The following is a 22,692-nucleotide window of genomic DNA, read 5'->3' on the forward strand; positions in this document are numbered from 1 at the left end:
TTGGTCCTTGTGTAGGCACATACAGAAACAAATTGATGTTTCTGACTATCTGTCTGTCTTTTTCCCCCCACTTCCTCCATCTAACATTAATAATAAATGATAGAAAAAATGACAATGGCTATTTTTCATTGTTTTTACAGCTTAAATTACATAGAGGAATGAATTATATTTTTCAAAATCTCACCACAAGAGGAAATAGATAGTACAGTTGTAAAGTATCATATTTCCCATGCTTAACATGCCTCCCTGAAGAAAACACAGCTTCATTTTTGGGCACAAAATTTGAGAAAATGAAAACAAATGCGAAGAAACAGGAAATGCAAGTAAAGTATACTACAACAATTGTATTAGACACACTTCATTTTCAAACCCCATATTTTTCAAAAAGGATTACTCTTAAACCAACGAGGGTAAATATGGTATACACTCATCGAATGTCTCTATGAAACTATAATTTCTTTCTTTCCTTTTCTTTTAGTTTTTTTTTCAGAGACATGGAGAGAGTCAGTGAGAGGGATAGATAGGGACACACAGACAGGAATGTAGAGATTTTTTTTATTATGTGCCATGTCACAGATCAATCATCAGTTTTTTGTTGTGACACCTTAGTTGTTCTTTGACTGATCTCCCATTGTGCCTTGACCAGGGATCTACAGCTGACCGAGTGACTCCATTCTCGAGCCAGTGAGCCCATTGGGCTAAAGCTGGTGAGCTTTGCTCAAACCAGATAAGACCACGCTCAAGCTGGCGAACTTGGGATCTCAAACCTGGGTTCTCCGCATTCCAGTCAAATGCTCTATCCACTGTGCCACCGCCTGCTCAGGCTGTGATAATTTTATTCTTATACTTTCTCTAGATTTTGTTTAGTATCCTTTTTCATAGTATGGGTGAAAAGGCTGGCTATTTTAACCTTTTATACACTACAATGTATTCATCACAACATTTCCCCATAAGTTTTCTTATGTAGTTTTTATTCCCATCAAGTTTAAAGTATTTTGTAACTTGAATTTTGATTTTGAGTGGGAATTATTTAAGAGGGAATTTCTTAACAGAAAAAAGGTGAAGGTTTTAGTTGGTTTTTATTACTGATTTCGAGAGTAAGAGTAATGAGAACAAGAAACATGCTTTATATCATTTCAAAGGTTGGAGGTAGTTGAAACTTGATGGAAAAAAAATACAGGCTTCCCTGAGGGAAATGTTTTCCAAGTATGCTTCCCTGCTGCCACCTCGTGTGCACCTTGAGAATAACAGCTCAGTGCAGTTCACCTGAAAATATACAATAGTTGGGTTCTGTCCGTTATCTATCAATGTTGAAACCAAGAGTATTTAGAAGATACTTTTATACCTTGTAAATATAAGGAATTTCTAGTTACTGTTTGCTACTTGTTTCAACGTTAACTGTAGTAAGAGCAATAGGCATAGTTGATACAATTTCAATCCTCTGAAGTTTGCAGAAACTTCCTGCATAGCACATACAGTAATGGTCTCTGTTACATGTGCTTCTCTGCTGCCACATCGTGTGCATCTTGGGAATCACGCCTCAGTACAGATCCAAAAAAAGAAAAAAAAGAAATTGTACATCGGCCTAGCGTGCGGAGGACCCGGGTTCGATTCCTGGCCAGGGCACATAGGAGAAGCGCCCATTTGCTTCTCCACCCCTCCGCCGCACCTTCCTCTCTGTCTCTCTCTTCTTCCCCCTCCCAGCCAAGGCCCATTGGAGCAAAGATGGCCCGGCGCTGGGGATGGCTCTGTGGCCTCTGCCCCCGCTAGAGTGGGCTCTGGTCGCAACATGGCGACACCCAGGAGGGTCGCAACATGGCGACGCCCAGGATGGACAGAGCATCGCCCCCTGGTGGACAGAGCGTCGCCCCTGGTGGGCGTGCCGGGTGGATCCCGGTCGGGCGCATGCGGGAGTCTGTCTGACTGTCTCTCCCTGTTTCCAGCTTCAGAAAAATGCAAAAAAAAAAAAAAAAAAAAAAAAAAAAAGAAATTGTACAGAGGATTGTCTACAAACGTTCATTTCAATTTGCTGTTTTTGTAAATTTTTTGTGTATTCTTAGTGATTTGATTTCTGGGAATCTATCGGATCATCTTGTTTTTTTTCTTTCCTTCCAGTTGTACTTTCATAAAGCCTTTGAATGTTCCCATCATATACCAGGCACTATGCTAAGAAATATATACGTAGTTGCTGCACTCAATGTCTTCCCATTCTACTATTTTTACCTCTGTCTTTTGTTCTTCTTTATTTAAATCTTCTTAATTTATTGTAAAATAGAATGTGCTTTGATTTGACAAGTGTGTTGAATTTAACTGCTTTTTATTATATCATCTGTATCCCTATTGCAGAAGTGCAAGAAAAAATGATAAGAAAACAAAACAACAAATTTTCATACAGAGATAAATACTGTTAATATTATGATATTATCTTTCCATATTATTAGTGTACCTATTATATTTCTCTATGTATACGTACTTAGGTACATTGGGTGTGCATATATTTGTGTGCATAGATGTGCATTGCACATGAGCATATATCACTCTGTCCACCGTGTCTATCATTTGTGGATACCTGTGTATGCATGCAAATTTCAATTTATTCTTTCATCCATTAAAAACTTATTGTATTTCTATTATGGGCCAGGGCTTGTGCTCGACACTGGTTGCCTATAGTGAAAGGGACAGACACACTTTCTGTCTTTATGAATCACACACGATCATGCTGTATAAAGAGGAAGGAAAATATACATAAATAAAATAATTATACTTGTGACAAGCACTGGATATGATAGTGCAATGTCTTCTTCCCAGTTTTCATTGATTGTGGTGACATTTAGTATATCAGTTTCTGAAAAGGCAGAGCTGTGACATAAGTCTCAGTTCTTCAGCAATGCGTGTTCTCAGCTATAAAACTAAGAAAATTATGAAGCGCTGAAACAAAGACTCTGGGATGTGTTCTGTGACCAAAAGAACCTAGCTTCTAAGTGGTGACACAAGCTCAGGTAAATTCTGATGTCCAAACTTAGGAGGTCTCTCAGTCTGGACTGCTGCAACAGCACAGGAAAAAATTGCATGCTATGAAAGCGGTCACATCATAGTAAACAATCAGAAATATTTTTTATGCCCCTAACAGTCAAGAGCAAAGAAAAGTCTTCTGGTGTTGTCACCACAGCTGACTAGATTATTGTTTTCTTTTTCATTACCTTAGTTTTTCTCTAGTAATTATTCCCCCTAAAGACAATGGCTTGCAATTACCAGAGAGCTCAGTAGATAAAGCATCACACCCATACACTAATGTCATAGGTTTGGTCCTTGGTCTAGGCACATACAGAAACAAATTGATGTTTTTGACTATCTTTCTGTCTTTTTCCTCCCACTTTCTCCGTCTAAAATTAATAATAAAAAATAGAAAAAAATGACAATGGTTATTTATCATTGTTTTTACAGCTTAAATTACATAGAGGAATGAATTATATTTTTCAAAATCTCACCACAAGAGAAAATAGATAGTAAGGTTTTAAAGTATCATATTTCCCATGCTTAACATGCCTCCCTGAAGAAAACGCAGCTTAATTTTGGGGCACAAAATTTGAGAAAATGTTAACAAATGCGAAGAAACAGGAAATGCAAGTAAAGTATACTACAACCACTGCACAAGACACACTCCATTTTCAAACTCCATATTTTTCAAAAAGGATTACTCTTAAATCAACGAGGGTAAATATGGTGTACACCCGTTGAATGTCTCTATGAAACTTTTATTTCTGTCTATTCCTTTTTTTTTTTTTTTTACAGAGACAGGGAGAGAGTCAGTGAGAGGGATAGATAGGGACACACAGAGAGGAATGTAGAGGTTTTTATTATGTGCCATGTCACAGATCAATCATCAGTTTTTTGTTGTGACACCTTAGTTGTTCTTTGACTGCTCTCTCATTGTGCCTTGACCAAGTATCTACAGCTGACCGAGTGAACCCATTGTCAAGCCAGTGAGCCCATTGGGCTAAAGCTGGTGAGCTTTGCTGATACTAGATAAGACCACACTCAATCTGGCAAACTTGGGACCTCAAACCTGGGTTCTCCACATTCCAGTCAAATGCTCTATCCACTGTGCATCTGCCTGCTCAGGCTGTGATAATTTTATTTTTATATTTTCTCTGGATTTTGTTTAGTATCCTTTTTCATAGTATGGGTGGAAAGGCAGTTTATTTTAAGGTTTTTATCCTCTAAAATATATTCATCACAACATTTTTCCATAGGTTTTCTTATGTAGTTTTCATTCCCATTAAGTTTAAAGTATTTTATTACTTGAATTTTGATTTTGAGCAGAGGTTATTTAAGAGGGAATTTTTTAACTGAAAAAAGGAAGGGATTTTAGTTAGATTAATTAGTGATTTAGAGAGTAAGAGTAATGAGAACAAGAAAAATACTTTATATCATTTCCAAGGTTTGAGGTAGTTGAAACTTGCTTGAAAGAAAATACAGGCTTCTCTGTGGAAAATGTTTTTTAAGAGTGCGTCTTTGCTGCCACCTCGTGTGCACCTTGAAAATAACACCTCAGAGCTGTTCACCTGAAAATATAAATATTTGGGTGCTGTCTGTTATCTGTCAATGTTGAAACCAAGAGTATTTAGGAGATATTTTATACCTTGTAAATTATAAGGAATTTCTAGTTCCGGTTTGCTACTTGTTTAAACGTTAACTGTAGTAAGAGCAATAGGCATTGTTGATGCCATTTCAATCCTCTGAAGTTTCAGAAACTTCCTGCATAGCACATACAATAATGGTGTCCGTTACATGTGCTTTTCTGCTGCCATATCGTGTGCATCTTGGGAATCACGCCTCAGTACAGATACAAAAAAAAAAAAAGAAAAGAAATTGTACAGAGGATTGTCTAAAAATGTTGTTTTCAATTTGCCGTGTTTGTAAATTTTTTTGTGTATTCTTAGTGATTTGATTTCTGGGAATCTATCAGCTCATCTTTTTTTTTCATCTTTCTTTCCAGCAGTACTTTCATAAAGCCTTTGCATTTTCCCATCATATACCAGGGACTATGCTAAGAAATACATACATCGTTGCTGCACTCAATGTCTTCCAATTCTACTATTTTTACCTCTGTCTTTTGTACTTCTTTATTTAAATCTTCTTAATTTATTGTAAAATAGGATGTGCTTGGATTTGACAAGTGTGTTGAATTTAACTGCTTTTTTATTATATCAACTGTATTCCTATTGCAGAAGTGCAAGAAAAAATGATAAGAAAACAAAACAACAAATTTTCATACAGCGATAAGTACTGTTAATATTATGATATTTTCTTTTCATATTATTAGTGTACCTATTATATTTCTCTATGTATACGTACTTAGGTACATTGGGTGTGCATATATTTGTGTGCATAGATGTGCATTGCACATGAGCATATCTCACTCTGTCCACCGTGTCTATCATTTGTGGGTATCTGTGTATGCATGCAAATTTCAATTTATTCTTTCATGCATTAAACACTTATTGTATTTCTAATATGGGCCGGGGCTTGTGCTCGACACTGGTTGCCTATAGTGAAAGGGACAGACGCACTTTCTGTCTTTATGAATCATACACAGTCATACTGTACAAAGAGAAAGAAAAATATACATAAATAAAATAATTATACTTGTGACAAGCACTGGATATGGTAGTGCAATGTCTTCTTCCCAGTTTTCATTGATTGTGGTGACATTTAGTATATCAGTTTCTGAAAAGGCAGAGCTGTGACATAAGTTTCAGTTCTTCAGCAATGCGTGTTCTCAGCTATAAAACTGAGAAAATTATCAAGCGCTGAAACAAAGACTCTGGGATGTGTTCTGTGACCAAAAGAACCTAGCTTCTAAGTGGTAACACAAGCTCAGATAAATTCTGATGTTCAAACCTTAGAAGGTCTCCCAGTCTGGACTACTGCCAAAGCACAAGAAAACATTGCATGTTATGAAAGGGTCACATCATGGTAAACAATCAGAAATATTTTTTATGCCCCTAACAGTCAAGAGCAAAGAAAAGTCTTCTGGTGTTGTCACCACAGCAGACTAGATTATTGTTTTAATTTTCATTACCTCAGTTTTTCTCTAGTAATTATTCCCTCTAAAGACAATGGCTTGCTATCAACAGAGAGCTCAGTAGATAGAGCTTCACACCCATGCACTAATGTCATAGGTTTGGTCCTTGGTCTAGGCACATACAGAAACAAATTGATGTTTCTGACTATCTGTCTATCTTTTTCCCCCACTTTCTCTGTCAGCATTAATAATAAATAATAGAAAAAATGACAAAGGCTTTTTTTATTGTTTTTACAGCTTAAATTACATAGAGGAATGAATTATATTTTTCAAAATCTTATCACAAGAGGAAATAGATAGTAAGGTTGTAAAGTATCATATTTGCCAAGTTAACATGCCTCCCTGAAGAAAACACAGCTTCATTTTGGGCACAATATTTGAGAAAATGATAACAAATGCGAAGAAACAGGAAATGCAAGTAAAGTGTACTACAACCGCTGTATAAGACACACTCTGTTTTCAAACCCCATATTTTTCAAAAAAGATTATACTTAAACCAACGAGGGTAATTATGGTATACACCCATCCAATGTCTTTATGAAACTTTTATTTCTTTATTTTTTGTTCTTTCTTTTTTTTTTACAGTGACAGGGAGAGAGTCAGAGATAGGAATAAATAGGGACACACAGACAGGAATGTAAAGAGTTATCTTTATTTATTATGTGCCATGTCACAGATCAATCATCAGGTTTTTCTTGTGACACCTTAGTTGTTCTTTGACTGCTCTCTCATTGTGCCTTGACCAAGGATCTACAGCTGACTGAGTGACCCCATTTTCAAACCAGTGAGCCCATTGGGCTAAAAGTTGGTGAGCTTTGCTCAAACCAGATAAGACCATGCTCAAGCTGGCGAACTTGGGATCTCAAACCTGGGTTCTCCGCATTCCAGTCAAATGCTCTATCCACTGTGCCACCGCCTGCTCAGGCTGTGATAATTTTATTCTTATAATTTCTCTGGATTTTGTTTAGTATCCTTTTTCATAGTATGGGTGGAAAGGCTTTGTATTTTAAGGTTTTTATCCACTACAATGTATTCATCACAACATTTTCCCATAGGTTTTCTTATGTAGTTTTTATTCCCATTAAGTTTAAAGTTTTTTGTAACTTGAATTTTGATTTTGAGCGGGGGTTATTTAAGAGGGAATTTCTTAACTCAACAAAGGAGGAGGTTTTAGTTAGTTTTTATTACTGATTTCTAGAATAAGAGTAATGAGAACAAGAAACATGCTTTATATCATTTCAAAGGTTTGAGGTAGTTGAAACTTTCTTGAAAGAAATTACAGGCTTCTCTGTGGGAAATGTTTTCCAAGTGTGCTTCTCTGCTGCCACCTCGTGTGCACCTTGGGAATAACAGCTCAGAGCAGTTCACCTGAAAATATACAATAGTTGGGAGCTGTCCGTTTTCTATCAATGTTGAAACCAAGAACATTTAGAAGATACTTTTATACCTTGTAAATATAAGGAATTTCTAGTTACTGTTTGCTACTTGTTTCAACGTTAACTGTAGTAAGAGCAATAGGCATAGTTGATACCATTTCAATCATCTGAAGTTTGCAGAAACTTCCTGCATAGCATATACAATAATGGTCTCCATTACATGTGCTTCTCTGCTGCCACCTCGTGTGCATCTTGGGAATCACGCCTCAGTACAGATCCAAAAGAAAAAAAGAAATTATAGACAGGATTGTCTACAAATGTTGTTTTCAATTTGCTGTTTCTGTAAATTTTTTGTGTATTCTTAGTGATTTGATTTCTGGGAATCTATCGGATCATCTTGTTTTTTTTTCTTTCCTTCCAGTAGTACTTTCATAAAGCCTTTGAATGTTCCCATCATATACCAGGCACTATGCTAAGAAATACATACGTAGTTGCTGCACTCAATGTCTTCCCATTCTACTATTTTTATCTCTGTCTTTTGTACTCCTTTATTTAAATCTTCTTAATTTATTGTAAAATAGGATGTGCTTTGATTTGACAAGTGTGTTGAATTTAACTGCTTTTTTATTATATCAACTGTATTTCTATTGCAGAAGTGCAAGAAAAAATGATAAGAAAACAAAACAACAAATTTTCGTACAGCGATAAATACCGTTAATATTATCATATTATCTTTTTATATTATTAGTGTTCCTATTATATTTTTCTATGTATACGTACTTATGTACATTGGGTGTGCATATATTTGTGTGCATAGATGTGCATTGTACATGAGCATATCTCACTCTGTCCACCGTGTCTATCATTTGTGGGTATCTGTGTATGCATGCAAATTTCAATTTATTCTTTTATCCATTAAACACTTATTGTATTTCTATTATGGGCCGGGGCTTGTGCTCGACACTGGTTGCCTATAGTGAAAGGCACTGACGCACTTTCTGTCTTAATGAATCACACATGATCATGCTGTACAAAGAGGAAGAAAAATATACATAAATAAAATAAGTATACTTGTGACAAGCACTGGATATGGTAGTGCAATATCTTCTTCCCAATTTTCATTGATTGTGGTGACATTTAGTATATCAGTTTCTGAAAAGGCAGAGCTGAGACATAAGTCTCAGTTCTTCAGCAATGCATGTTCTCAGCTATAAAACTGAGAAAATTATGAAGCGCTGAAACAAAGACTCTGGGATGTGTTCTGTGACCACAAGAATCTAGCTTCTAAGTGGTGACACAAGCCTAGGTAAATTCTGATGTCCAAAGCTTAGGAGGTCTCTCAGTTTGGACTGCTGCAACAGCACAAAAAAAAATTGCATGTTATGAAAGGGGTCACATCATGGTAAACAATCAGAAATATTTTTTATGCCCCTAACAGTCAAGAGCAAAGAAAAATCTTCTGGTGTTGTCACCACAGCAGACTAGATTACTGTTTTATTTTTCATTACCTTAGTTTTTCTCTAGTAATTTTTCCCCTAAAGACAATGGCTTTCTATCACCAGAGAGATGAATAGATAGAGCATCCCACCCATACACTAATGTCATAGGATTGGTCCTCAATCTAGGCACATACAGAAACAAATTGATGTATCTGACTGTCTGTCTTTTTCCCACCACTTTCTCTATCTAACTTTAATAATAAATAATAAAAAAATGACAACGGCTATTTTCTCATTGTTTTTACAGCCTAAATTACATAGAGGAATGAAATATGTTTTTCAAAATCTCACCACAAGAGGAAATAGATAGTAAGGTGTAAAGTATCATATTTCCCATGCTTAACTTGCCTCCCTGAAGAAAATGCATCTTCATTTTTGGGCACAAAATTTGAGAAAATGATAACAAATGCAAAGAAACAGGAAATGTAAGAAAAGTATACTACAACCACTGTAAAAGACACACTCCGTTTTCAAACCCCATATTTTTCAAAAAGGATTACTCTTAAACCAACGAGGGGAAATATGTTATACACCCGTCGAATGTCTCTATGAAACATTTCTTTCTTTCTTTCTTTTTCTTTTCTTTTTTGTTCTTACAGAGACAGGGGTCAGTCAGTGAGAGGGATAGATAAGGACACAGAGACAGGAATGTAAAGTTTTTCCATTATGTGCCATGTCACAGATCAATCATCAATTTTTTTTTGTGACACATTAATTTTTCTTTGACTGCTCTCCCATTGTGCCTTGACCAGGGATGTACAGCTGACCGAGTGACCCCATTCTCGACCCAGTGAGCCCATTTGGCTAAAGCTGGTGAGCTTTGCTGGAACCAGATAAGACCATGCTCCATTTGGCGAACTTGGGATCTCAAACCTGGGTTCTCCACATTTCAGTCAAATGCTCTATCCACTGTGCCACTGCCTGCTCAGGCTGTGATAATTTTATTCTTATACTTTCTCTGGATTTTGTTTAGTATCCTTTTTCATAGTAAGGGTGGAAAGGCTGTGTATTTTAAGGTTTTTATCCACTACAATGTATTCATCACAACATTTTCCCATAGGTTTTCTTATGTAGTTTTTATTCTTATTCAGTTTAAAGTTTTTTGTAACTTGAATTTTGATTTTGAGCGGGGGTTATTTAAGAGGGAATTTCTTAACTGAAAAAAGGAAGGGATTTTAGTTAGTTTTTATTACTGATTTCTAGAGTAAGAGTAATGAGAACAAGAAACATGCTTTATATCATTTCAAAGGCTTGAGGTAGTTGAAACTTGCTTGAAAGAAAATACAGGCTTGGCTGTGGGAAATGTTTCCCAAGTGTGCTTCTCTGCTGCCACCTCGTGTGCACCTTGGAGATAACAGCTCAGAGCAGTTCACCTGAAAATATACAATAGTTGCGTTCTGTCCGTTATCTATCAATGTTGAAACCAAGAACATTTAGAAGATACTTTTATACCTTGTAAATATAAGGAATTTCTAGTTCCTGTTTGAAACTTGTTTCAAAGTTAACTCTAGTAAGAGCAATAGGCATAGTTGATACCACTTCAATCCTCTGAAGTTGGCAGAAACTTCCTGCATAGCACATAAAATAATAGTCTCTGTTACATGTGCTTCACTGCTGCCACCTTGTGTGCATCTTGAGAATCACGTCTCAGTACAGATCCAAAAAAAAAAAAAAAAAAAAAAGAAATGGAAGAGAGAATTGTCTACAAATTTGTTGTCAATTTGCCGTTTCTGTAAAGTTTTTGTGTATTCTTAGTGATTTGATTTCTGGGAATCTATTGGATCATCTTGTTTTTTCTTCTTTCCTTCCAGAAATACTTTCATAAAGCTTTTGAATGTTCCCATCATATACCAGGCACATTGTTATGAAGTACATACGTAGTTGCTGCACTCAATGTCTTCCCATTCTACTATTTTTACCTCTGTCTTTTGTACTCCTTTATTTAAATCTTCTTAATTTATTGTAAAATAGGATGTGCTTTGATTTGACAAGTGTGTTAAATTTAATTGCATTTTTATTATATAAACTGTATTCTTATTGCAGAAGTGCAAGAAAAAATGAAAAGAAAACAAAACAAAAAATTTTCATACAGAGATAAATACTGTTAATATTATGACATTATCTTTCCATATTATTAGTGTACCTATTATATTTCTCTATGTATACATACTTAGGTACATTGGGTGTGCATATATTTGTGTGCATAGATGTGCATTGCACATGAGCATATCTCCCTCTGTCCACAGTGTCTATCATTTGTAGATACTTGTGTATTAGAAGTGCAAGAAAAAATGTTAAAACAAAACAACTAATTTTCATAAAGAGATAAATACTGTTAATATTATGACATTATTTTTCCATATTATTAGTGTACCTATTATATTTCTCTATGTATACATACTTAGGTACATTGGGTGTGCATATATTTGTGTGCATAGATGTGCATTGCATATGAGCATATCTCACTCTGTCCACAGTGTCTATCATTTATGGATACTTGTGTATGCATGCAAATTTCAATTTATTCTTTCATCTATTAAACACTTATTGCATTTCTATTATGGGCTGGGCCTTGTGCTCGACACTGGTTGCCTATAGTGAAAGGGACAGACACACTTTCTGTCTTTATGAATCATACACAGTCATGCTGTAGAAAGAGGAAGAAAAATATACATAAATAAAATAATTATAGTTGTGACAAGCACTGGATATTTCAGTGCAATGTCTTCTTCCCAGTTTTCATTTATTGTGGCGACATTCAGTATATCAGTTTCTGAAAAGGCAGAGCTGAGACATAAGTCTCAGTTCTTCAGCAATGCGTGTTCTCAGCTATAAAACTGAGAAAATTATGAAGTGCTGAAACAAAGACTCTGGGATGTGTTCTGTGACCAAAAGAACCTAGCTTCTAAGTCCTGACACAAGCTCAGATAAATTCTGATGTCCAAAGCTTAGGAGGTCTCTCAGTCTGGACTGCTGCAACAGCACAAGAAAAAAGTACATGTTAGGAAAGGGGTCACATTCTGGTAAACAATCAAAAATATTTTTTATGCCCCTAACAGTGAAGAGCAAAGAAAAGTCTTCTGGTGTTGTCACCACAGCAGACTAGATTACTATTTTATTTTTCATTACCTCAGCTTTTCTCTAGTAATTTTTCCCCCTAAAGACAATGGCTTGCTATCACCAGAGAGCTCAGTAGATAGAGCATCACACCCATACACTAATGTCACAGGTTTGGTCCTTGGTTTAGGCACATACATAAACAAATTGATGTTTCTATCTGTCTGTCTTTTTCCACCCACTTCCTTCATTTAACATTCATAATATATTATAGAAATAATGACAATGGCTATTTTCTCATTGTTTTTACAGCTTAAATTACATAGAGAAATGAATTATATTTTTTAAAATCTCACCACAAGAGGAAATAGATAGTAAGGTTGTAAAGTATCATATATTCTATGCTTAACATGCCTCCCTGAAGAAAACGCAGCTTCATTTCTGCGCACAAAATTTGAGAAAATGATAACAAATGTGAAGAAACAGGAAATGAAAGTAAAGTATACTACAACCACTGTATAAGACAAACTCCGTTTTCAAACCCCATATTTTTCACAAAGAATTACTCTTAAACCAATGCGAGGAAATATGGTATACACCCGTCAAATGTCTCTATGAAACTTTTCTTTCTTTCTTTTTTTTTATTTTTACAGAGACAGGGAGAGAGTCAGTGAGAGGGATAGATAGAAACACACAGACATGAATGTAGAGTGTTTTTAGTATGTGCCATGTCACAGATCAATTATCGGTTTTTTGTTGTGACACTTAACTGTTCTTTGATTGCTCTCTCATTGTGCCTTGACCACGGATCTACAGCTGACCGAATTAACCCATTCTCAAGCCAGTGAGCACATTGGGCTAAAGCTGGTGAGTTTTGCTCAAACCAGATAAGACCACGCTTAAGCTGGCGAACTTGGGATCTCAAACTTGGATTCTCCGCATTCCAGTCAAATGCTCTATCCACTGCGCATCCGCCTGCTCTGGCTGTCATAATTTTATTCTTATACTTTCTCTGGATTTTTTTAGTATCCTTTTTCATAGTATGGGTGGAAAGGCTGTGTATTTTAAGGTTTGTATCCACTACAATGTATTCATCATAACATTTTCCCATAAGTTTTGTTATGTAGTTTTTATTCCCATTAAGTTTATTTTTTTACTTGAATTTTGAATTTGAGTGAGCATTATTTAAGAGGGAATTTCTTAAGTAAAAAAAGGAAGGGATTTTAGTTCGTTTTTATTACTGATTTCTAGAGTAAGAGTAATGAGAACAAGAAATATGCTTTATATCATTTCAAAGGTTTGAGGTAGTTGAAACTTGCTTGAAAGAATATACAGGCTTGTCTGTGGGAAATGTTTTCCAAGTGTGCTTCTCTGCTGCCACCTCGTGTGCACCTTGGGAATAACAGCTCAGAGCAGTTCACCTGAAAATATACAATAGTTGGGTTCTGTCCGTTATCTATCAATGTTGAAACCAAGAGCATTTAGAAGATACTTTTATACCTTGTAAATATAAGGAATTTCTAGATACTGTTTGCTACATGTTTCAAAGTTAATTCTAGTAAGAGCAATAGGCATAGTTGATAACATTTCAATCCTCTGAATTTGACAGAAGCTTCCTGCAAAGCACATACAATAATTGTCTCTGTTACATGTTCTTCTCTGCTGCCTCCTCGTGTGCATCTTGAGAATCACGCCTCAGTACAGATCCAAAAAAAAGAAATGGTAGAGAGGATTGTCTACAAACGTTGTTTTCAATTTGCTCTTTCTGTAAAGTTTTTGTGTATTCTTAGTGATTTGATTTCTGGGAATCTATTGGATCATCTTGATTTTTCTTTTTCCTTTCAGCAATACTTTCATAAAGCCTTTGAATGTTTCCATCATATACCAGGCACATTGCTAGGAACTACATACATAGTTGCTGCACTCAATGTCTTCCCATTCTATTTTTACCTCTGTCTTTTGTACTCCTTTATTTAAATCTTCTTAATTTATTGTAAAATAGGATGTGCTTTGATTTGACAAGTGTGTTGAATTTAATTGCTTTTTTATTATATAAACAGTATTCTTATTGCAGAAGTGCAAGAAAAAATGATAAAAAAAACACTTATTGTATTTCTATTATGGACCAGGCCCTGTGCTTGACAGAGGTTGCCTATTGTGAAAGGGACAGATGCACTTTCTGTCTTTATGAATCATATACAGTCATGCTGTAGACAGAGGAAAAAAATATACATAAATAAAATAATTATAGTTGGACAAGCACTGGATATTGCAGTGCAATGTTTTCTTCCCAGTTTTCATTTATTGTGGTGACATTTAGTATATCAGTTTCCGAAAAGGCAGAGCTGAGACGTAAGTCTCAGTTCTTCAGCCATGCATTCTCTCAGCTCTAAAACTGAGAAAATTATCAAGTGCTGAAACAAAGACCCTGGGATGTGTTCTGTGACCAAAAGAACCTAGCTTCTAAGTGGTGACACAAGCTCAGAAAAATTCTGATGTCCAAAGCTTAGGAGGTCTCTCAGTCTGGACTGCTGCAACAGCACAAGAAAAAAGTGCATGTTAGGAAAGAGGTCACATCCTGGTAAACAATCAGAAATAATTTTTATTCCCCTAACAGTCAAAAGCAAAGAAAATTCTTTTGGTGTTGTCACCAGAGCAGACTAGATTATTGTTTTATTTTTTATTACCTCAGTTTTTCTCTAGTAATTTTTCCCCCTAAAGACAATGGCTTGCAATTACCAGAGAGCTCAGTAGATAGAGCATCACACACATACACTAATGTCATAGGTTTGGTCCTTGGTCTAGGCACATACAGAAACAAATTCATGTTTCTGACTATCTATCTGTCTTTTGCCATCCACTTCCTCCATCTAACATTAATAATAAATTATAGAAAAAATGACAATGTTTTTAAGCTTAAATTACATTGAGGAATGAATTATATTTTTCAAAATCTCACCACAAGAGGAAATAGTTAGTAAGGTTGTAAAGTATCATACTTTTCATGCTTAACATGCCTACCTGAAGAAAACGCAGCTTCATATTTTGGCACAAAATTTGAGAAAATGATAACAAATATGAAGAAACAGGAAATGCAAGTAAAGTATACTACAACTACTGTATAAGATGCACTCCGTTTTCAAACCCCATATTTTTCAAAAAGGATTACTCTTAAACCAACGAGGGGAAATATGGTATACACTTGTCAAATGTCTCTATGAAAATTTTATTTTTTCTTTCTTTCTCTCTTTCTTTCTGTCTTTTTTTTTTTTACAGAGACAGGGAGAGAGTCAGTGAGAGGGATAGATATGGACACACAGACAGGAATGTAGAGTTTTTTTTATTATGTGCCATGTCACAGATCAATCATCAGTTTTTTCTTGTGACACCTTAGTTTTTCTTTGACTGCTCTCTCATTGTGCCTTGACCAGGGATCTACAGCTGACTGAGTGAACCCATTCTCAAGCCAGTGAGTGCATTGGGCTAAAGCTGGTGAGCTTTGCTCAAACCAGATAAGACCACGCTCAAGCTGGCAAACTTGGGATCTCAAACCTGGGTTCTCCGCATTCCAGTCAAATGCTCTATCCACTGCGCCACTGCCTGCTCTGGCTGTGATAATTTTATTCTTATACTTTCTCTGGATTTTGTTTAGTATCCTTTTTCATAGTATGGGTGGAAAGGCTGTGTATTTTACGGTTTTAATCCACTACAATGTATTCATCACAACATTTTCCCATAGGTTTTCTTATGTAGTTTTTATTCCCATTAAGTTTAAAGTATTTTGTAACTTGAATTTTGAATTTGAGTGGGCGTTATTAAAAGGGAATTTCATAACTGAAAAAAGGAAGGTATTTTAGTTTGTTTTTATTACTGATTTCTAGGATAAGAGTAATGAGAACAAGAAACATGCTTTATATCATTTCAAAGGTTTGAGGTAGTTGAAACTTGCTTGAAAGAAAATACAGGCTAGGCTGTGGGAAATGTTTTCCAAGTGTGCTTCTCTGCTGCCACCTCGTGTGCACCTTGGGAATAACAGCTCAGAGCAGTTCACCTGAAAATATACAAAAGTTGGGTTCTGTCCATTATCTATCAATGTTGAAACCAAGAGTGTTTAGAAGATACTTTTATACCTTGTAAATATAAGAAATTTCCTTTTATTTTTCCTCATATTCTTACTTCCTGTTTGCTACTTGTTTCAACGTTAACTGTAGTAAGAGCAATAGGCATAGTTGATACCATTTTAATCCTCTGAAGTTTGCAGAAACTTCTTGCATAGCACATACAATAATGGTCTCTGTTACATGCTCTTCTCTGCTGCCTTCTCGTGTGCATCTTGGGAATCATGCCTCAGTATAGATCCAAAAAAAAAAAAAGAAATGGTAGAGAATATTCTCTACAAACTTTGTTTTCAATTTGCTCTTTCTGTAAAGTTTTTGTGTATTCTTAGTGATTTGATTTCTGGGATTCTATCATATCATCTTGTTTTTTCTTCTTTTTTTCAAACAATACTTTCATAAAGCCTTTGAATGTTCCCATGATATACCAGGCACATTGCTAGGAACTACATATGTAGTTGCTGCACTCAATGTCTTCCCATTCTACTATTTTTACCTCTGTCTTTTGTACTCCTTTATTTAAATCTTCTGAATTTATTATAAAATAATATGTGGTTTGATTTGACAGGTGTGTTGAATTTAATTGCATTTTTCTTATATAAACATTATTCTCATTGCAGAAGTGCAAGGAATAATGATAAGAAAACACTTACTGTGTTTCTATTATGGGCCGGGACTTGTGCTCGACATTGGTTGCCTATAGTGAAAGGGACAGACACACTTTCTGTCTTTATGAATCATACAAAGTCATGCTGTAGACAGAGAAAATAAAATATACATAAATAAAATAATTATAGTTGTGACAAGCACTGGATATTGCAGTGCAATGTCTTCTTCCCAGTTTTTATTGATTGTGGTGACATTTAGTATATCAGTTTCTGAAAAGGCAGAGCTGAGACATAAGTCTCAGTTCTTCAGCAATGTGTGTTCTCAGCTATAAAACTGAGAAAATTATCAAGTGCTGAAACAAAGACCCTGGGAGGTGTTCTGTGACCAAAAGAACCTAGCTTCCAAGTGGTGACACAAGCTCAGATAAATTCTGATGTCCAAAGCTTAGGAGGTCTCTCAGTCTGGACTGCTGCAACAGCACAAGAAAAAAGTGCATGTTAGGAAAGGAGTCACATCGTGGTAAACAATCAGAAATATTTTTTATGCCCCTAACAGTCCAGAGCACAGAAAATTTTTCTGGTGTTGTCACCACAGCAGACTAGATTATTGTTTTATTTTCCATTACCTCAGTTTTTCTCCAGTAATTTTTTCCCTAAAGACAATGGCTTGCTATCACCAGAGAGCTCAGTAGATAGACCATCACACCCATACACTAATGTCATAGGTTTGGTCCTTGGTCTAGGCACATACAGAAACACATTGATGTTTCTCACTATCTGTCTTTCTGTTTTCTCCCCTCTTTCTCCCTCTAACATTAATAACTAAATAAAAGAAAAATGACAATGGCTTTTTTTGGTGTTTTTGCAGCTTAAATTGCTTAGAGGAATGAATAATATTTTTGAAAATGTCACCCCAAGAAGCAATAATGGCAAGATCATAAAGTACCATATTTCCCCATGTACAAGTAGTCTCCTTGTATAAGAGCACCTTAATTTTGGGGCACAAAATTTGAGAAAATGATAAAAAAATGCGAAGAAACAGGAAATGCAAGTAAAAATACAGCAACCACTGTATAAGACGCACCCAGTTTTTAAACCCCACATTTTTTTTAATATTAATATTTTTTTATTAAATTTAATGCAGTGACATTGATAAATCAGGGTACATATGTTGAGAGAAAATATCTCTAGATTATTTTGACATTTGATTGTGCTGTATACCCCTCCCGCAAAGTTAAATTGTCTTCTGTCACCTTCTATCTGGTTTTCTTTGTGCCCCTCCCCTCCCCTAACCCCTCTCTCCTTCTTCACCCCTCCCCCCTCCCCCAACCCCCCCGCCCCTGTTGCCATCACATTCTTGTTCATGTCTCTGAGTCTCATTTTTATGTCCCTTCTATGTATGGATTCATCTCAGTTTTTTTTTCTGATTTACTTATTTCACTCCGTATAATGTTATCAAGGTCCATCCATGCTATTGTAAATGATCCGATGTCATCATTTCTTATGGCTGAGTAGTATTCCATAGTATATATGTACCAAAGTTTTTTAATCCACTCGTCCTCTGACGGACACTTGGGCTGTTTCCAGATCTTCGCTATTGTGAACAATGCTGCCACAAACATGCGGGTGCATTTCTCCTTTTCGAGCCGTTCTATGGTGTCCTTGGGGTATATTCCTAAAAGTGGGATAGCTGGGTCAAAAGGCGGTTCGATTTTCAGTTTTTTGAGGAATCTCCATACTGTTTTCCACAGTGGCTGCACCAGTCTGCATTCCCACCAGCAGTGCAGGAGGGTCCCCTTTTCTCCACATCCTCGCCAGCACTTATTCTGTGTTGTTTTGTTGATAAGCGCCATTCTGACTGGTGTAAGGTGATATCTCATTGTGTAAACCCCACATTTTTAAAATGATTATTTTAATACATAGGAAACTATGGATAGAACCTTCAAATGTCTCTGTGAACATTTATTTATTTTTTCTTTTTTTCCAGAGTCATAGAGAGAGTGAGAGAGAGGGATAGATAGGGACAGACAGACAGGAATGGAGAGAATTTTTTATTATGTGCCAGGTCACATATCAATCATCAGTTTTTTGTTTGGACACCTTAGTTGTTCATTGACTGCTCTCTCATATGTGCCTTGACCAAGGGGCTACAGCTGACCGAGTGACCCCTTGCTTGAGCCAGTGACCTTGGGCTCAAGCTGTTGAGCTTTGCTAATAAAAGATGAGCCCACGCTCAAGCTGGCGACGTTAGGATCTCAAATCTGGGTACTGCGCATTCCAGTCAAATGCTCTACCCACTGTGCCACTGCATTGTCAGTCTGTGAACATTTTTATTCTTTTACATTCTCTGCATTTTATTTAGTATCCTAGTTTTTAGTATGGGTGGAAAGGCTGTGTATTTTAAGGTTTTTTTCCCTAAAATATATTTATTACTACATTTTTTCTATAGATTTTCTTATGTAGTCTTTATTTTCATTAATTTTAAAATATTTTGTAACTTGAATTGTGAGTTTCAGGGGGGGTTATTTAGGAATGAATTTCTTAACTTAAAAAAGAAAGGGATTTTTAGTTAGTTTCTATGAATGATTACTAGAGTAAGTATAATGACAACAAGAAACATGCTTTATATGATTTCAAAGGTTTGAGGTAGTCGAAACTTGCTTGAATGAACATACAGGAATGTCTGTGGTAAATGTTTTCCAATTGCGCTTCTCTGCTGCCACTTCATGTTCACCTTGGGAATAACAGCTCAGAGCAGTTCACCTGGAAATATACAGCAGTTGGATGTTGTGTGTTATCTATCAATTTTGAATCCAAAGCTATTTAGAAGATACTTTTATAACTTGTAAATATAAGAAAGTTCTACTTACTGTTTGCTACCTGTTTCAACGTTAACTGTAGTGTAAGCAAGAGATATACTTGATATCATTTCAATCCTCTGAAGTTTGCTGGAACTTGCTCCATAGCACATACTATAATAGACTCTGTTACATGTGCTTCTCTGCTGACACCTCATTTGCATCTTGAAAATCATGCCTCAGTACAGGTCCAAAGGAAAGGTTTGGTAGATAAGATTGTCTACAACCTTTGATTCCAATTAGCTAGTTCTGTGAAGTTTTTGTGTATCCTTAGTGGTTTCTTTTCTCGGAATATATCATTTCATCTTGTTTTTCTTTATTCCTTCCAGCCATGCTTTCATAAAGTCTTTGAAATTGCCCATCATATACCAGTCACTGTGCTAAGAACTCATGTCCCTGCACTCACTCACTTCCCATTCTACTATTTTTACATCTGTCTTTTGAACTTCTTTTATTTAAATCTACTTATTGTATTGTAAAATATGTTGTGCTTTGATTTGACAAGTATATAGAATTATAACAGCTTATTATTATAAAAATGGTATTCTTATTGCATAAGTGCAAAAAATGATAGGAAAAACAAAACAACAAATTTTCATACATACATATCAACTGTTAACTTTATGCCATTTTCTTTCCATATTCTTTCTGTACCAATTATATTTCTCTATGTATATGTACTCAGGTACATTGTGTGCATGTACCCATTGTGTGCATGTACCCAATGTGTGCATAGATGTGCATTGCACATAAGCATACCTCTCTGTTTCAATACTCTCTGTCATTTGTGGATATCTGTGTACATATGCAAATGACTATTTATTTATTCTTTCAGTAAAAACTTATTGAATTTTTATTATATGCCAGGCACTGTGCTCGACAGTGGTTGCCAGTATTGAATGAGACAGACTCATTTTCTGTCTTTATGGATATTACACTGTCATGGAGTAGAAAAAAGGAAGAAAAAATATACATAAAAAAATATAAGTTGAGACAAACACTGGATTTGGTAGTGCAATACCTTTGGTCCCAGTTGTGATTGATCATGGCAAGGTTAAGTATATCAGTTTCTCAGAAGGCAGAGCTGAGACATAAGTCACAGTTCTTCAGCAATGCGTGATCTCAGGTATAAAACTGAGAAAATTTTCAAGTGATGAAACAAAGACCCTGGGAGGTGTTCTGTGACCAAAAGAACCTAGCTTGTAAGTGCTGACCCAGGCTCAGATAAATTCTGAAAACCAAAGCTTTGAAGGTTTCTCAGTCTGTACTGCTGCCACGGCACAAGAGAAAGTGCATGTTAGGAAAGAGGTCACATTGTGGTAAACAATCAGAAATATTGTTTATGCCCCTGACTGTCAAGAGAAAGAAAAGTCTTCTGGTGTTGTCACCACAGCACACTAGATTATTGTTTTATCTCTCTGTGTCCACAGTGTCTGTCATTTGTGGATATCTGTGTACGTATGCTAATAACTATTTATTCATTCTTTCAGGAAACATGTATTGTATTTCTATTATGTGCCAGGCACTGTTCTCAACACTGCCTATAGTGAATGAGACAGACTCACTTTCTTTTTCTATTAATACTATACTGTAATGGTGTAGACACAAAGAAAAATATATACATAAATAAAATAAACATAAGTTGGACAAGTACTTAATTTGGTAGTGCAATATCTTTGGTGTCAGGTATGTTTTATTGTGCTGTGGTTCAGTATGTCAGTTTCTCATAAGGCAGAGCTGAGAAATAAGCCTCGGTTTTCAGTAATGCGTGTTCTCAGGTATAAAACGGAGAAATATAGAAGTAATGAAACAAAGGCCCTGGGAGGTGTTCTGTGAGCAAAACAACCTAGCTTCTATGTAGTGACCAATGCTCAGTAAAATTAATGATGTCCAAAGCTTAAGAGGTCACTCAGTCTGGATTGCTGCCACGGAACAAGTGAAAGTGCATGTTAGAAAAGGGGTCCTTAGTGCTAAACAATTAGAAATACTGATTATGCCCTTGAATTTCAAGAGCAAACAAAATCTTCTGGTGTTGGCACCACATCATCCTAGATTATCATTTTATTTTTAATTACCTCTGGTTTTCTCTAGTAATATTTATTCACCAAATGACAATGGCTTGCTCTCACCAGAGAGCTCAGTTGTTAAAGCATCACACCCATACGCTAATATCATAGATTTGCTCTGGCGTCAAGGCACATACAAAAACAGATTGATGTTTCCAAACTTTCTGTCTGTCTTTCTTCCTTTATTTTGCCTCTAACATAAAAAATATATATTATAAAAATGAGAATGGCTTTTTTGTTGTTGTGTTTGAAGCTTAAATTGTCATAGAAGAATGAATTATGTTTTACAAAATCTCACCCCAAGAGGAAATAAATGGTAAGGTTGTAAAGTACCATATTTCCCCATGTATAGACAGCTTCCCTGTATAAGGCGACACCTTATTTGTGGGGCTCAATGTTTGAGTAAATGATAACAAGTAAAAAAAATACTACAATTACTTTATAAGACACATCCAGTTTTCTAACCCCACATTTTTCAAAAAAGATGAGTCTTATACATGGAAAAATATTGTATACACCCCCAAATATCTCTGTGAACATTTTTATTTTTTTTTATAGATACAGGGAGAGAATCAGAGAGAGGCACAGATAGAGACAGACAGACAGAAATAGAGAGTATTTAATTATGTGCCAGGTCACAGATCAATAATCAGTTTTTCCTTGTGACACCTTACATGTTCATTGACTCCTGTCTCATATGTGCCTTGACCTGGGAGCTACAGCTAATTGTGTGACCGCTTGCTCGAGCCAGCGACCTTGGGCTCAAGCTGGTGAGCTTTGCTCAAACCACACGAGTCCATGCTCAAGCTGGCGCCCTTGGGTTCTCAAACCTGGGTTTTCCATATTCCAGTCAAATGCTCTAACAACTGCCCCATAGTCTGCTCAGGCTTTGAACATTTTTTTCTTTTACTTTCTTTGGATTTTATTTAGAATCCTGGTTCTCAGTGTGGCTGGAAAGGCTGTGTATTTTAAGGTTTTCTTGCACTAAAATATATTTTTCCATAGGTTTCCTTATGTAGTTTATA

This window comes from Saccopteryx bilineata, chromosome 10, assembly GCF_036850765.1.
Source record: "Saccopteryx bilineata isolate mSacBil1 chromosome 10, mSacBil1_pri_phased_curated, whole genome shotgun sequence".
NCBI classification, from domain to species: domain Eukaryota; kingdom Metazoa; phylum Chordata; class Mammalia; order Chiroptera; family Emballonuridae; genus Saccopteryx; species Saccopteryx bilineata.